Raw genomic sequence first — 12,774 nt, 5'->3', positions numbered from 1 at the left:
ATACAGTGGTGCCTCGTATAACGTACTTAATCCGTTCCAGGTGCACGTCCGTTAAGTGAATAGTCCGTTATACGAAACGCATTTTCCCATAGAAATACATGTTAAAACATATAATTCGTTCTGCAGCATAAAATAACCGTACTGTACCATAAAAAAAATGAAAATGGAGCAGTCACCAGTTATGCCGGGTAGTCAGATGTTGTGAGGAGGAGGTGGAGGAACACTTTCTTCACACATTCATACAGATACAGACTTTTTACTCATTGCAGCAGGTCTTTTTTTTTATTGTTTTTTAAGCGGATTCAGATTCAAGAGAGGCTACCGGAGCTTGCGGGGTCAACTCCTCTTGTTCCATCCTTTGTTTTTTGGTGGCTTGCTTCGTGAAAAACTTGTCCAAGGTGGTCTGCTTCTCTTTCTTCTTCAACACCTGTTGGAAATGATGGGCAAGAGTGTCATTGTAGATCATTGATTCTGTTGGCCTCAGCTCTGTTTGGATAATGAGTGTTGGTAAACTCCTGAACCTCTCCCCATTTGACAAGGAAGTTTTTGTCAACTTTCACTCCTTCTGATGATTTCTTGCATTGTTTCAATTGAAATCACTTTTCTGTTTTTTTAGAAGCCATGATTTGCACAACACTTGAATAAATGTAAATACCCTGCACTGTGTTGATGTACCTATAAACAAGGGAGCAAGCCTAATCCCAACGCTCTGTACTTTAGATATACTAATAATATATTCTAATAATAGTAATATATTATAAAAGTAACATACAGGCATACCTCGACTTACGTTGTTTCGAGTTACGTCGTTCCCGATTATACATCATTTGTCAAAAAAGTATATGGAAAAATAAAAATCAAGTTTAAGTCATTTTATTCGACTTTACGTCTGTCTGCCACAAATATTGAAGTCGTAATATCACTAGAAAAACGTTTAAAGCACATAAAATCATATTAAAATATATACAAGTATGTACAGTATTTACAGTACATGCATTCGTAAATTTAGATTACTTTTTTTCCGTACTATATTAAAAACTAAAATTTATTTTTAAGCTTAAAATAGATTTTTATTAACCATATATTATTAAAAATGCATTAATAAATAAAATACAGAACCGGGAATGGTAATTTACGGTTTAGCCTAGTGATAAGTAGATTCGGAGACAAATAAATTCGACTTACGTCGTTCTCCTGGAACCAATTACCGACGTAAGGCGAGGTATACCTGTATTGTCATTGGCAACGACAAAAGAGTGGAAACATCATTCGCACTTGTTCGTAGAAAGTCCATTGGTCGCCTCACGTAACTGCCGAACAGAAAGTCCGTTGTCCGCAACCAGTCCGTTGCTCGAGTCACGTAACGGCCAAACAGAAATTCCGTTATTCGCAGCGTCCGTTATTCGAGGCACACTGTATATGTCAAACGAACCAGGATCCAGAGTAGATTACAATAGTATCCTCTAAGATGTAATGCAATTAATACTTCTGGCACAATCACAAAAATTCCACAGAGCACAGTTTAACACATCCTCCCTCCTTGAGCACAAGCTTTACTCCTCGGAACTTAAATACAGTCAACTGCCTATAACACTGTTGATTTTTTCGTTTTATATGAATTCCATGTTGTACGAGTCACTTAGATTTTACAAATAATGAGCCGTTCAGAGCCCAGCACACATATTTGTAAAATCTAAGTGACTCGTACAACATGGAATTCATATAAAATGGAAAAATTAACAGTGTTATAGGGGGTCGACTGTACTCAATTTCTTGATGATGAAAAGAATCATGAGAAGGCATAAATAATAACTTACCTACTGTAATTTTTGTGTGGATAACGCTTAGGTTATCTGTTCCAAAGGCAAGTAGGTAAGTTACATAATGTGTATTGCAGTTACAAAACCACCGAACAGCATTTACTTTGTGTAATGTTGTTAACAGTGTGTTAAAAAATTCATAAAAATTTAGAATATATGAAAAATTCTTTGAATGTTTGCATGTATTCATCTGCCATTGCCATTTTTCCCAAAATGACCAAATACATGTATATACATATTTTGTTTTTAGTTTTCTTCCATTTTTATTCTATAGGCTACATTCAATCCTTGCTATAATTGATATTATTAGACATGCCTATTTGAATTTGTATCTTGAAAGCTGGTAGAGGATAATTACCAGAAATTTACCTGTATTACATTGTTTCAGAGAACTTTGACAGTTATTAGTATAACAACTATCATGTCACATTTTAAGTTAAACTCATTGCACTTTTCCATCACTATAAAATGAATTTTGATGACACTCAAAAATCATATACATTTAAAATTGGTCTAGCTTAGCTTGACTGTGCAAGGTTTCGTTTTTTTCTTTTTTCAATACACAATAGCATTGCTTTCTACTATTTGCAACAAAATTGAAACTAAAGATGACATCATTACAATTTTGATTTGTTTGTTTCATTTTTTTTAACTATGTAGTGTATAAATTTGTTTTATATGTATTAAAGTGTAACGTTTGTTTATAATTTAAAATAGTTTGAATTATATTTGAATATTATATTATTATTAGTAACAGTACAGATGAGTCCTGCATTGTCCTGGCAAAAAATAACAATAACAAATATTAAGATTATTAGATTATTTTGTACTTCTAACCCTTCTATTATATTACATTATAGTATTTGATTTATATAACTTATAAAGGTTATCTTACATAACCTTTGTAGTTATATGGTTTATCACACTGAGTGACCAATCAAACACTTTTAAAATTCTTCAAATTGTGTACGGTAGAGGAATAAACAATTTTTAAGATGTGTTTGATTGGTCACTCAATGTGATAAACCGTATAACTACAAAGGTTATGTAAGATAACCTTTATAAGTTATATAAATCAAATAATATAAATATAACAAACATTAAAACAAAAATAATATAAAAATTTTGGTTGTTTCAGCCTAACTTTGTCACATTTATAGTGATATTCAGATTGTACAAAATGGCTCAATTTCATTTGTCAAGTAGATGGTAATTGAAAATATGATATATTAAATTTTTTAAGATATTATATTTTTGTCCGAAAACCACTCATATTTTGTGCTCACTGGTAATCTTGTATTATGTAATTTTCCTATTCAAATTCCACTATACTGCTAACCTGATAGAAAGAAGGGACTGCTGTGGAAGGGGTTGAAGTAATTTGACCAAAAGTAGTCATTGACCTCCTCCTGGGAGAGAGGACGATCAACTACTACTAATTTATACTGGTCTACTATTAATATTTGAAAAGGGATCCATGCTGGATAAGTTGTGATGGCCCCACATGTAATTGATGTTGCCAACCTTAATGTTTGAAAGACTTCATATAAAACTTGTTTAAGTAAATAAATAAAAAAATCGTAAAAATGTGAGAATAATTGCTTTTATGTGATGATAGTGTTTATATTTTTGCAACAAGTTGTATTATGTATGTAGGAAGAATGTCCTCATAAATATCACATTTATAGAAAAATTATTGGGCTGCAATTTTAAAAAATGATAGACCTATAAATTCTGATTGTTGTCCACCTGTTTGTTTGTCTTTCCTTAATCTCAAGAAAAGAGTTAAATAGATGAAAGTCAAGATCAAATATGGAAAGTTTAGGGGCAGGAGGACAGATTAACTATAGATGAACTTCCGGTACAAACCGAAAGTCATGTTACTTCAATTCAAAATTTTTCCCTAATGGAGTTAGATAACTGGCATGACTCTATTCCTAATAGGAACAGTATGATGTACAGTACAAGGGCAAGACACCACTAAAAGAATTGAGAACATTCTGACAAGAAATTGCAGCCAGACATTGTGATGATGTCACAATAAATAATTATTCATTAGAATTAGTTTGGTTTATTTTGTTTTGGTAATGCAACACTTGAGAAATCTGCCATAGGAGATGCATTCCAGGAAGACTTTTATGGGAAACTAGTGTCTATTTAGGTGTTATTAATGTGAAGAAAATCCAGAAAACTCTACATGGCCAGCCTATTGGCCAAGTCCAAATCCATGATCCAAACCAGTGTTTGGTGGTTTTATCCACTTGGATACTGAAGGGTGCTTTATTAGAATTAAAAAAGTACTATTTAGAAATGAAAACACCAAGTTGTTATATGTGGAAAATTAAATACTTGTGGGCAAACGTTTTTAGGAGTTGACCAAAAAACAAAAATTATATTGGCTTGCCAAAATTTTTTTCTTATTATAAAATGCAATAAAGACTCAAATAAATAGTATATTTTGAAGATTCTTTAATACTAATGTGATGAATGATGCTGTGACTGCATTTCTGAAAGTTTGCATATGCAAAAATGGAACACATTCTTATTTTTTTTTTAATCATTAAAATTGAAAGTTCTATACTAATATTTTAAAATTATTAAAATATTTAAAATTAATCTGCAGCAGGCTGGATAGAATCTCTACGATGGTCAGTTTGCCCATCACTGGTATAGTGCATCTATTCTGTGCTGTATCATTGTCACAGTTATTAAGTGAATGTAATATATTTTTTTTTAAATTACTGTATATCCTTTTTTTTTTTGTAAGAACTGTATTTAGTTTATTATTTTCTTAAATTTTTTGCCAATGGATGGCACTATGTGTAAAGCCAGCAAATCAAATGTAGATAGAAATTAATTGAATTACAGAAATCAGATTGATATTTTGGGGTGGAATATAATACATTATCTAAGTTAGGAGTATTTGAAAGTAACTGCTGACTTTTATGGCAACAATTAGTGAATAGCCTAGGAGTGTATAGCGAACAAACAAACATCCTCATTTATATATATTGAATATTATATTTAAAATGACTTTTGAGTTAGAAGAATAGTAAAATTGTGTGTTGTGTTTTCTAAATAATTGCATAAATAAAACTGAATCACTGCATCCTGTTGGATGGTCTGACTATTATAATCATTTTTTTTATTATGTAAGAAAGCATGATTTTGAATGAGTTTGCTGAAGAACAAAATTTTTAGACATCACATTGTATCTTCTTTATATATAATAATTGAGTTTATTTTAACTATTATTATTATTTTTATTAAAGACAGTAGAATTACATTCTATTTAATTTTAAGCATATAGTTCATACAGAATGAATCACTACCAGAGAGAGAGGCAAATATTGCATCAGCTGTGCCAACAAATTTTTCTGCTTGCTTAAACTGTTTTCCACTAATCAAGATGACTTTCTGGATGTAAAATATAAAGGGATTTAAATACACCAACCATGAAGATTGTACTTTCTAATTATATCCTTATAATTATTATAATTAATTTTTAAAATCATTTTTATAAATAAATGGTTGAAGTAAGCATAAAAACAATTCATTGTTATCAGTCACATTGTATTTTAAAGAAACTTTCTGCTGTTTGAAATGAATTTGATTGTTCATTTCACTGCTTTTATTTTTGTTAGTGAATGGCTAACTAAATGGAGGTCACCCATAGCTGTTGGAATTATGGATAAAAAGTCATGTGGTGGCAGGCAATTATGTTGTTGTTATTGGAAACAGCAAGTATATCAGAGTATAACCAATTTTTGTATATTCGGATGTATATCAGAGTATAACCAATTTTTGTGTATTCGGATGTTAAACATATTCATCTAAATAAAGATGAATATGTTTAACATCCGAANTGGATGCATTTGTACGTGTGTGAATGTGTATATGTGTATATATGTACATACATATTTGTTAGTATGTAAATTATGTGCATAAAATAATTAATAATTCAATATTCAATATTTAAAGAGAAAAATGCTGGTGCTTTTCAGAAATAAAATATGCATGTTTTAGTGACATCAGAAACTAGCTTTAAATAACTTTACCGAAGTCAAATCCGTGCACTACAACTTAGGAACCATGAATGAAATTTGATAAAAAACTCCCATTAAAAAACAATTAATTGTTAATCACGCGTCATTAAAATCGCGATAAAAAATTTTTTGCGCGGGAAAAAAATTTGGAGACAAAAAACATCAAAAAAAAATTTTTTTTTTTAAATGGCCTTAAGGACCGGTTTTTTGGAACGCTAAGGACCACGCTCGAGTCAGACTCGAGCGTGGGTAAAAAGTTTGATGCAGAATTTAATTAATGATGATNTTTTTTGCGCGGGAAAAAAATTTGGAGACAAAAAACATCAAAAAAAAATTTTTTTTTTTAAATGGCCTTAAGGACCGGTTTTTTGGAACGCTAAGGACCACGCTCGAGTCAGACTCGAGCGTGGGTAAAAAGTTTGATGCAGAATTTAATTAATGATGATTTGCTGTTTATGATGTATCATTTGAGAATTCTAAAGACACCTATGTATGCCAATACTTAGATGGATTATAACACATGCAGTAGATGCCTGTCTGATTTTTTGTTAAACAAGTACTGACATTGGTATTCAACTATTGACATGTCTAAGAAAATATTTAAATGTGTGTGTCCATTTGCAGTTACAGCTAACATCAAAAGTTTGTAATAATACATACATTGCTTTACTGTACTGTATTAATAAAAATACATGAAATTTACCTAAGCCACTCAAATTAAATGATATATCAAAATACAAAAATAAATAAATCTTAATAAATGTAAAAAGTCCTCTGATTTCGCCACTATCACAGTATTACTTTTTAGAAAAGTAACACTGTGATAGTGCAAAATACCAGAGGACATTTTACCTTATTTGCATGTTTTATTGCAGAGGCAGTAGCCTAAAAAGGAAAGTCATCGCCATTCCTTTTTGTAAATTTTAATTAATGGACTACTGATGGTGTGCAATGACAGAAAGGAAAAGCAAAGACAAAGGTTTTTATTCTTTGTGAATGCACTGCATTTTTACATTTTATATTTATTAAATGTTAAATAACGTTTGCTATGTTTTTATTTTACTATTTTTCTAATAAATAATTTTTATGGAAGATTTTTATAACAATTTAAGTTTATATGACAACTTTAAATTTATTATTCATGAATTCATGTTTTTTTATCATTACTTAAATGATAAAACTAACATAAATAAAGGACTCAATATTACTTCAGTATTAAAGTCTGTCTTACTAATTAATCAATTTTAGTTCCTAAATCTAACTTTTATAATATGATTCACAAATACTTGAACTAATTCTATTTAAATTATTCAGCTGAAAAACTAATTCTGTTTTGTTTTATATCATATACTGAATTATTTGATATTATATTAAAGGAATTTCTGAGAGAATGAATTTTTGCAAGATTACTTAAATATTTGACAAACATGTATAGAACACTTCAGTAAATAAAGAGAAATTAAATACATCAAATTGAGTTTCCTGACTTTCTATTATAAAATGTTTCTAACATTCAAGGAGAGTTGCTCTATGTATAGAAATACAGTATTTTTCAAATACTAAACTGAATAAAAATTATGTATAATGGATAAGCTTATTTGATTTTCAAACTTAAATTTAATTTATTTTAAGATTTACTTTTACTTTATAATTAGTTCAAAAATTTTATTTATATTCTTTTAATTTTATGATAGAAGAAGGTGTTTTCAAAAGTTAATTGTATAATTTCTGATTGTAGGCTATAATAAAAGTTGTCATTTATACAGATTGTCGTATTTTGAAACTGTGAAATTACATACATTTAAAAAATATATATATTAAATATATTCTACTTAATATTTTAATAATATTTATATAAGGTATGTCAGTTTTTATTGAAAAAAAGTTTAAATATAAATTACAAAATGGTATTTTTTTTAAATTATTTTTAATTATAAAGCAAAGAGCAATAACTTTTTAATTGTGTTATTAATTAATATTATGATGTAATTAACTAATTTAAAAATTTTTTAATTTCAAAAATAAATCTTCATGAAAGTAGTATGAAGTGATTTCCAATTTCCAAGAATTATCAATTGGTATACAAAAATAAAATTCCCTTTTTTTTATGTAGAAATTTTTATAAAGAAATAGGATATTCATGTTAGATTAAAAATTATTTTTGTATGTGATTTTTTTAGCATTGTAAATGTTTCTATTTATTGAGTCTCTAAATGTTTTGTTTTATTTGCAAGCTTGTATACAATGTATACTTTTATGCTCTTTTTCTTACAAATTGCTTTTTAAAAATTCATGTTACATTTTTAATGTGTATCATCATCTAGTGTAATATATAGAGCTTTATATGTTGATAATTGGGCATGATTGCTTTATTTTCAATTGTTAATTGCACGTATGTGCTTTTTCAATAAATTAAGGAATTAAGGTTATATATATATAACTATCTATATTTAAATTTTAAAGCAGATACTGTCATGAAGCACTATATTCTGAATGCACTATTATTTCATTCTTTGGTCGGTTTCTGTTGGCATTTCTTCAACCATAAACTGTAACTGTTCCAAAACACCAGAATACTATGTAAATTTTTCATTGATTATACATTTTTATTTTTTAGTTTGCATGATTTATTTACATAAATTTTTTTGTGTGTGTATGTGTACATATGCATATATATATATATAGTGAGAGAGAGTGGATGCATTTGTACGTGTGTGAATGTGTATATGTGTATATATGTACATACATATTTGTTAGTATGTAAATTATGTGCATAAAATAATTAATAATTCAATATTCAATATTTAAAGAGAAAAATGCTGGTGCTTTTCAGAAATAAAATATGCATGTTTTAGACAATTTTAGAAATATACTTTATTAAAATAATATCACTTTGTGGCATGGTTTAATGAATATTTATGACACATTTTATATAAAAGAGTATATCCATTTCAGTAAATGAAAAATTTTGAATATTATCAGTGCATGGCCTCTTTTATGCATTTTACTTATCAGAGCTTTTCTGATCATAGTGCAATATTGATCTCACTATTTTCTATTGTACTTTACAATAATTTTCTGTTTTGTAATATTTGTTCTACTCACATTTTGTTAAATATCACTGTCTTTATGCAAATTCTCTTAGTGCCTCTAATGTCTTGCTTTCTATGCTTTGCCTTTCTCTATAAATACTTTTTCTATTTACAGATTCGAGTAGTTAATGCTTTCCGTAGTGGTGTAGACCCGCGCAATAATCCTACACAGACGGCCTTCCTCAAAAGGACTTCGACCGCTGGCCTCGTCTCTACTGCCGCAACTTCTTCTGCAGCTAAAGGTTTTTCCTTTGAAGGTATTAGTAGCCAAACTGATTCTGAAAGCTTCAGAAAAGATAATATTGTTAGTGATGAAGAAAATACTTACGAAAAAAAAGATACATCGAATCAAGGGGTTGAAACTGCTGTATAAAAAAGCAAAAAAGTCCATTTAAAGTGATGCCTAAGGAATATAAATTGGAAACATTTGTTGATAGTAGGGGAATAATCCTAGGAATAAAAAAATACTGGACACATTATTCATATATTTCTGTAGTAAAATTAAGTCTAATTTATACTCACTTTCTTACTCCACCATAATTCATGTTTTGGGAGTGATGAAAGCAAGATAAACATGCAACTTCCACATCACTTGTCATATCCAATTTATTTCTGTTTCAGGTTTGGAGAGGAAGAAGAAATAGTTATATAATACAAAGAAACTGTGCATCCATTACCACAGAAGGAATGTTTCATTATATCTGTTCATACCTACATAATTTCTTTTTGTGCTTGAGTGTTTTCTTGTGTTGATTTACAAAAACCAAAATTAAAAGCCTGTTGATATTATAGAACCTATTTCTAGTTGTCAAAGTCAAATTGTTAATTTTTTGACAAATTAAAAAGTGACTATGAACTTCAATACTGTGTATTTAAATTACGGTAAATCATGAAAATGCTTACAAACATTTTATATGTCATACTTATTACTGCCAGCTAATCCTAAACTTTATTGGGCAGCTTGGAGTATCAAGTAAGACAATATTGTTGGATACTTCTAACGGACATTGTAGATTAAAAGAAATCGTTGAGAATTAAGTGGTCCGTGCCTTGTAAGAACTCTGCTAGAAGTGTTGCTTCTGTGACTGACTCCGTTACCGATCGTAACTACTGGAAAGATTTGCGGAAATGAAAAAAAAATGTCGCATGCAACTTGAGACATTTCAAATATCATCATCTATAGATTCTATATAGTTCAGTGTGGAAATTATAACTCTTTATGTATTTGCTAGAGAACGATAGTTGTACGAACTAAAGCTGCAAAAGTTGGATCGAGAATTTATCCTGCTTATTTATTAAACACAAGTTAAGAAAAGTGTTAAACTGCCAATTGTTCACTTTTCTTGATAACTTTATCCTTTTACTACAAGTCATAGTGAATACCAAGTTTCTAAGTATGCTTGTCTATTTCATAAAAAATTTTTCCCACAGTATTGATTTCAGAAGTTTTTAGATAGGATTTTTGAGTATATTATTAAAAACAAAAATTGTTGACATATACCATTTTAATAATTCATCATTATTAGCAGTACTTAACAATTGTCATGAATTTAAGTTTACATCTATTACTTTTTTAATGTTTTAAAATTTTAAACAATTTACATAGTCATGTTCTGCAGCCAGAGGGAGAGCAATAATTATCTCTTAGAGTTAATCTGCAGTTAAAGGAGCAGTAGCAAATTTTTAATTATTCTATGTACAATATTCACGGCTCCCCTCGTCTGAAAAGCTATTTCTGTAAGTTCCCTATTTTCATTACTTATATAATATAGTTCTCATTGTTATTGACTGGATGAAAAAAAATGAAACAAAACCAGAATTATAGCAGTAATACATTGTATGATATTGGCCAAAAGACAATTTGTTTTGTCCTTTCCTTCAGTGCACTTTATGATTAGTGTTAATAGTTTAATAAAGATAGATGTTATGACACATAGAATTCCTAGAATATAACTAATCATCACACATTTCAGTCAAGACCTCCTAGCCAGCTAAAATATTTCTGTTGACTATTTTACTCTTATTCAAACATGGTGCATTGTTTGTTCAAATAAAGACTGTACATTTTCAAAACACTTCATCTGCTATTAAACAAATAAATCAGATATTTCCCACTTAAAAGTTGTCTGTGATTGATTTCAATTATATTCAAAACAGATTAGATGTTAGTAGTGTGAAAGATTAAATGTTTTACATTAAATAAGTTAAGTTGAAAATAAATAATTTTATGGTAATACAGTGGAGCACCTTTTTACATATTTCACATTTAAACATCATTTTACATTGGTCCCAAAATATTCCTTTTCTTTCATTAATGAAATACAGTAGAGCCTCGATTAACCGACCGTCCTAGTCGGCAAATTTCAAATGTCCGCTAGTGATGTGGCGCTACAATATTTGGCTATGTCTTGGCTACTTTAATAGTATTTTTACGTGTTTTAGCTGGCAACACTTATTCGAACATAAAAGGGAGCCAGTATTTAAATGAGGCTTAATTTTCTAATTTTTAAGGATACAATAGCCACGATTATTATTTTAAAAAATTTTTGTTAGGCTTAACATCGATGAAAATTACACGCGAAGTAGATTAATAGTGATATACTAATTACTGGGATATAATAATATACTACACTAATAATGGATTTTTTTCGTACTTTTCGGTTATCCGAACCAACCCCAGTCCCCAATTGAGTCGGATAATCGATACTCTACTGTATTTTGTTCATATGTCTAAATCCATTATGGAATTTATGCATTGTTTACTTTCTAATAAAGATGATAAATATTGCAATATTCTTTTAGAAAATATATTCAGAATTTCTAGAATCTCTTTCAGTTCATATTTCTGAAATTAAAATGCTTAAAATTGATTCCACCAAGTGTATTATCTCTGAGATTAGAAGATTAGTAGCAGATTATTGGCTAATAGATGTGATCACAATATATGTCTATGCTTTTGTAGTATCCCATAAAGGCAAAAGTTGAAAATAGTATACCACTCAGTAGCACATCAACCTTGAATAGGCAAAAGTTATTTTGATAATTCATGTACAGTACATGATATAACAGTAATAAATATGTCTACTTGACTACTGACCACTCTAACTTCAAACAGTGGTCAGTAGTAAAGTAGACATATTTATTACTGTTATATCATGTACTGTACATGAATTATCAAAATAACTTTTGCCTAAAAAATAATGTTTTTTGAAATAAAGGAGAAAAATTGAAACATTTTTTAAAATTTGTAATATTATGTGTCTGTCATAAACAAAGAGTTCTGACATCTAATGTTGTATCTTAAATTTCAATTACCTATATGTCTTAGTTATACATCCTTTTGTTCAATTCCCTTGAGAGGTGTATAAATGATGCTATACTGTAATACATACTCAGTTCATACTAATACTAACAATAACTCAGATTTATGTAAGTCATGAAGCAAATTACTAACATACAAAAGTTTTAAATCAATTGAAGTGTTTTCATCAATAAATTTCAAAGTACAAATAGAACATAATAAACCTATAATGATTGTAGTCCAAATATATAATATTTAAAATTATTCATTTACATAAGTACTATTCACTTATGATCAAAAATCATTTGAATTTAAGTTAGTTAACTGTTTTTCTGTCCAACACTCTTCCTCAGACTGTACATTCAATTTTTCAACCATCATTCTCAACACATGTGACTTACATGACACACATTATATAGGTAGTGTGTTTTTAAATTGCTAGTTAGCAATTGGAAGATCATTCAAAACGGAACATCAGTACAATACAAATAGAATGTTTTAATGAATTTTCTAGT

The 12,774-nt window shown here is 28.9% G+C and overlaps 1 long non-coding RNA gene across 1 annotated transcript in view; it reads left to right on the top strand.

Moving 5' to 3' along the window:
• Nucleotides 1-11,382, top strand: part of LOC111612431 — a 42,730-nt gene extending 31,348 nt beyond the window's left edge. Inside the window, exons 2-3 of the long non-coding RNA XR_002754603.1 lie at nucleotides 9,074-9,215; nucleotides 9,580-11,382. This is a non-coding gene — a long non-coding RNA (uncharacterized LOC111612431). The remainder of the gene's footprint in view (nucleotides 1-9,073; nucleotides 9,216-9,579) is intronic.
• Nucleotides 11,383-12,774: the final 1,392 nt, after the last annotated feature.

Source organism: Centruroides sculpturatus, unplaced genomic scaffold, assembly GCF_000671375.1.
Source record: "Centruroides sculpturatus isolate CEXI.00-Female unplaced genomic scaffold, Cexi_2.0 scaffold1444, whole genome shotgun sequence".
NCBI lineage: Eukaryota > Metazoa > Arthropoda > Arachnida > Scorpiones > Buthidae > Centruroides > Centruroides sculpturatus.
The sequence above is the reverse complement of the archived record's forward strand: the minus strand, read 5'-3'. Positions and strand labels throughout refer to the sequence as shown.